Below are 6,000 nucleotides of genomic sequence, written 5' to 3'. Positions count from 1 at the left end.
ATTATAGAGAAAATTAAGTTTAAATGGAACAGGATTCTCTCCTAGCTCGCAAGGAATCTTTGGAGAGTTCAGGAATCTGTAACATTCTGTTCATGCAATCTTTTGGGAAAGCTTCCTGTCCTAGTTAAGTTTCGACATATTGTTGTCATGCAGAAACCAGCTTTGACTCCCCTGTCACTGGGCAACCAAAGAACTGACCATCTGGACTCCTGGTTTGATAAAAACTTTTAGGGAGCCAGAAAAATCCTGCCAAGTAAAAGAACATAGCTCAAAAAGAACTTGGAAGATTTCTCAAAGACATGTTACATTCAAACATTGTTTTATAAACAACTTGGACTTTTCACACACACAGACACACACACTTAAAATTCCAATAGAAGGCTCCAGATTCAACAATGAAGGATGGTGATTTGGGAGACTGTCCTATTCGGGACATTGTTTTTAAGTGTGAAAGGAGTACTATGAATTGTGACACTGGGAGCACTGGAAGCCAGGACAGTCCCTGACAAATCAGATGATGCAGTCATCCGAATGATAATGAAAGAAGTAGGAGATGTTCTCTTGGCTAAATAAATCCATAGGAAGATAAAATGTATTGATGGCTGACACGTGAATTCAGTCATAGATGCACTTCCCAGTTACCTCTGAAAATAACAAATTCCAATGTTCACTCTCCCTATGACCTAATAATTTTATCCATTATAAATTTTGACCACTTTTCCAAACCTGAAAATGGCCTCAAGAGAAAATCACTTGCCAATAGATTTATTTGGATCCTGCTTATGTGGTCGGACCAGATCCCCGCCAAATGAAGAATCACGAGTATAATCCCTACAGCATGAACTGCACATTTTCAAGTATTATCTCTACACAGTTGAAAACAAGTTAAATCTCAATATTCCCAGGGAACAATTAATCCTGAACAAACTTTCAAAAGTGTTATTAATTTAGCATTTGGTGACACTGCTATAGAAAACTTGGAGGAACACAGAAATGATTTTTCAGTATTCCACCAAAAAGAATCCATGCAAGAAGGAAGCCGAGACTGTCCAAGAAGGGGATGGGATGAGGTCTTTGCTCTGTGAAGAATGTGGAAGAGGCCTTACTCAGAAAGAGAGTGAATACTCAGAGACTGACAGAGAGGAGGAGTAGCAGGATCCAAGGGTGCTTGAACTCAGATGCCCTCTTGCAGGCCCTGATCTGAAGATAAAACCTCCCTGAAAGAACAAGGCAACAGTACTGTCTGAGACCTGAGGAATGATTGTCACCACATTACAATCCTTGGAAAAATTCTCAGTGGCCAAGTTAGCTTGGAGGAATTGGAAGCCATAGCTTCCCTTCATGAATAAATGGTCCAGGCTGGGATATCTTCTTCCCAGCCACATCGTCTAAGTCTGTACCTTACTCCAGTCATTACTTCAGCAGACAGCTTCTGGAACTTTACCTTGGTCCCATTGTGTATCTCCTGCTGTTTGCTCTAGGACATGCTTGCATGTATAATTATTAAAGTAGGAGAGAATTAGGAACTGTGTGGCAGCCCTTGACCAATGTGAGACAGAAGTCAGTGGATTAGTAATCCATCTTGCATCTTTCACAGTGACAATTCTAATGTGCATTTTACAAAGCTCCTCAGAAATACAAGGTTGACTTCCATGTACCTATGCAAAATGGATCCTGAAATTTGCTTCCCTCTTTCTCCATTTCATTCTCCCAGGACCTTTACTGTTTTTCTCTGGGATAACTTCTCTTGCTCCTGTCTCCACCCAAAAGAAAACTGGTATGCAAAGGGTAAAAACAATTAAAATGATAGCAGATTTCTCATCAGGTGAATTTCCTCCATCTGACCATGGAGGCGAGAAAGAAGTTGCATGATATTTTTATTTTATTTTTTTCCCTCTTTTAACAAGTTTTTTTTTTTAATTTGAGTATATTTGACACACATTGTTACATTAGTTGCAGGCGTACAACATAGTGATTCAACTACTCTATCTGTTAGACTACGCTCACCATATGTGTCGCTACCATCTGTCACCATACAACGCTATTACACTATCATTGACTATATTCCTTATGTTATGCCTTTTATTCTCTTGACTTATTCATTCCATAACTGGAAGTCTGTATCTCTCAGTCCCCTTCACCCATTTGCCCATCCCCCACCTTCCTCCTATCCAGCAACCATCAGTTTGTCCTCTGTTTTTATAGGTCTGATGCTGCTTTTTGCTTGTTTATTCATTTTGTCTTTTAGATTCCAAATATGAGTGAAATCATATAGTATTTGTCTTTCTCAATCTGACTTATTTCACTTAGTGTAATACCCTCCATGTCCATCTATGTTATTGCAAATGGCACAATCTCGTCCCTTTTTTATAGCTACATAATATTTGTGTATGTGTTCGTGTGTGTGTGTATATACCACATCTTCCTCATCCTCATCCATTCATCTATCAATGGACCCTTAGGTTGCTTCCATATCTTGACTATTATAAATAATGTTGCAATAGACATAGGGGTGCATATATCTTTGTTTTCTTTGGATAAATACCCACTAGTGGAATTATTGGATTATATGGTATTTCTATTTTAATTTTGTGAGGAAGCTCCATACTATTTTCCACAGTGGCTGCACCAATTTACACTCCCATGAACGGTGCACAAGCATACTTTTTCTCCACATCCTTGCCAATACTTGTTATTTCTGTCTTTTTGATTTTAGCTTTTCTGACTGGTGTGAGGTAATATCTCATTGTGGTTTTATTTGCGTTTCCTTGATGATTAGACATGACATTTTTCAAGTACTGAATGAAAAGAACAATCAGCCCAGAATCCTATATAGACCAAAAATATCCTTCAAGAATGAGGGGGAGATAAAGATGTTTTCAGATGAAGGAAAACTACCAGCAGACCTCTCAAAGAATAGCTAATAAATAAGTTAATTAATTAAAGAATAGGTAAAGAATTTCTTAAAACAGAAAGTAAATAATAAGAGAAGAAATCTCAGGGCATCAGGAATTTTAAAAAGACAATAGAGTAAAAATGTGGGTAAACACAATAGATGTTTCTTTTCCTCGAGTTTTTAACTTATGTTTGATGGTTGAAACAAAAATTCTAACACTGTCTGATGTGGTTCTCAATATTATGTAGGGAATACTTAAGACATATTATGAATGGGGGAAAGTAAAAGGATGTAAAGAGAGGTAAAATTTCTCCCATACTTCACTCAAACTGGTACAGCCACTCAGAAATTAATTGACAGTTCCTTAAAAGACTAAACATTCAGAACATATTATGCAGCAGTCACAGTACTTGGCATATATTCCAGAGAAATAAAAATTTATGCCCACAAAAAAACCTCTACATAAGTGCTCACAGCACTTTAATCTGTAATAGTCAAAACAGAATCATAAAAAATACTTTATGACAGGTGAATGATTACATGCACTGTGGTACATCTCTACTATAGAATACTACTTAGCAGTAAAAGGAATGGAGTATGGATACATGTAACAACTTATCTAGATCTCAAGGGCATTATGCTGAGTGAAAAATAAAAGTCAATCATAAAATACCATATGTTGTATATTTCAATTTATGTAACATTCACAGAATGACAAAATTATTGATATAGAGAAATCAATTCGTAGTTGCCAGAGGTTAAGGCTTGTGGTGGGAGCAAGAAAGAGGTTAAGTGTGACTCTGAAGGGGTCACACAAGGGAGATCTTTGTGATGGAATAGTTGTGTGTCTTTACTGAGGTGGTGGTTACACAAATTGGCCCAGTGGAACAGAACTACACATGCATTGTGCTAATATCCACCCCTGGTTTTTACACTGTACAGCAGTTCCTTAAAGTGTGCCCACTGGGAGAAAATGTACCTCTCTGTACTATCTTTGTATCTTCCTATAAATCTATAATAATTTCAAAATAAAAATTTATAAATGAATCCAGAAAGAGGGTTCACTGTGGCAACTTCTTGTTGAACTTTATCTCAGAGTAGGAATGCATAGATGCTCACTATTCTGTCAGCTGTTGATTATTGTGCACACGTTAGTATCTTTCACAATGATCCTACTTCTCCCTGGACTCCTTCTTTTGCACAATTTACCTTACTTATTGCTGCTTCACTCCTGTGAATGTAAGCTCCCACCACCCCACTTTTAATTCTTTTTAGAAAATGAACATTCTGCTCATTTCTCTCTTCCAGCATAGAACATGTATTTTTCTAGTGTTTCAGTTAATACAGAATAGTTTGGACCAATTTCCCTAACAGTACTAAGTCACAGGCTCTTTTTAAATATTGCCTCCATAAAAGCATTTAAAAGGAACTGTATCTAAAAACAGAACTACCCTATGAGCCAGCAATTGCACTACTAGATATTTACCCAAAGGATACAAAAATACAGATTAGAATGGGTACATGCACCCCAATGTTTGTAGCAGCATTATCAACAATAGCCAAACTATGGAGAGAGCCCAAATGTCCATTGACTGATGAATGGATAAAGAAAAAGTGGTATGCACGCACACACACACACACACACACACACACACACACACACACACAAAATGGAATATTACTCAGCCATCAAAAAATGAAATCTTGTAGGAGGGGTTCTGAAGATGGTGGAGGGATAGGGGACCCTATCTCAACTGGTCCTCTGAATTTAGCTGGATATCTACCAAACCATTCTGAACATCCATGAAATCAGCCTGAGATGTAAGAATATATATCTGGATCTCTACAAACAGAGTGTCTCGAGGTATGAAGTATGAAGCCATGATTCTGCAGGCAGATATAGAAGATAAACAGAAAGGGGAGGGAGCTGCCATAAGCTGGCACCAGGAAGGTGAGATAACATCGGAACACAAAAGTTTTCTGTGCTGGGGACCAGGCACAGACTCGCAGACTGGTGGCCATGGGGAAAGGACTTTAGTCCAGCCCCCAGACAGGATCCAGGAGCTGCGGGTGCACGCATGGATGAACCAGGAGTGGCTCACGGTTTTAGAAGCTCAAAGGGCAGAGAGGGCCCCGGCCCTGGGTTGACCTCTGGGAGTGCTGCTGTGGGGCGCACAACCGGGGAGGCTACGGTTTTTAGCAGTGCAGACAAAAATGGAGATGGTATGTCCTGGAGAGCTCAGTGAAGAGCAGACTGCAATTTCTCTGTTCTGAGACAGAGAATTGGATGCGGTCACTTCTACTCTGACTCTCTCAAGAGATGAAGAAAGCTGCCAGGGAAAGCCACCAGAGAACAAAAGCCCCCCAAAAACTCTTTTCACTGAGCCAATCATTCCCCCACACAAGGGGCAGGGCAACTTAGCCCAAACAGGTTTGCCTGAGTAACAGCACGACAGGTCCCTCCCCCAGAAGACAGGCTGGAAGAACAAGAGGACCACAACCCTAGGGTCCCTATAAAACAGGTGCATCTTGCTTGGGTCGTGGTTAATACTTTGGACTCTGTTCATTCCCTCAACCACCCCCCAACAGAATGACTAAGAGGATGAACCCCCCAAAAAGAAAAGAATCAGAGACTATGGCCTCTGCCACAGACCTAATGGGTATGGATATAAGCAAGATGTCAGAAATAGACTCCAGAGTAACAATTATGAAGTCAATATCTAGGCTTGAGAAAAATATTAGTGACAATATAGAATCTCTAAGGGCACAAATGAGATCTAATCAGGCCAAACTTAAAAAATGCTATGAATGAAATGCAGTCGAAACTGTATACTCTGACTTCCAGGGTAAACGAGGCAGAAGAACAAATTAGTGAGCTAGAAGATAAGATGATAGAAAACAAGGAAACTGAGGAGGCCTGGGAAAGAAGGAAACCAAGGAGGCCTGGGTAAAACAGATTAAAGCCCAGGAGATCAGACTGAGATTAATGACGCCATGAAATGTTCCAATGTCAGAATTATTGGGATCCCCAAGGGGATGGAGAGAGAGAGAGAGAAGTCTAGAAGATATATTTGAATAAATCATAGCTGAGAACTTCCCCAATC

This window comes from Phoca vitulina, unplaced genomic scaffold (genome assembly GCF_004348235.1).
Source record: "Phoca vitulina isolate PV1807 unplaced genomic scaffold, GSC_HSeal_1.0 scaffold15, whole genome shotgun sequence".
NCBI classification, from domain to species: Eukaryota; Metazoa; Chordata; class Mammalia; order Carnivora; family Phocidae; genus Phoca; species Phoca vitulina.
The sequence above is the reverse complement of the archived record's forward strand: the minus strand, read 5'-3'. Positions refer to the sequence as shown.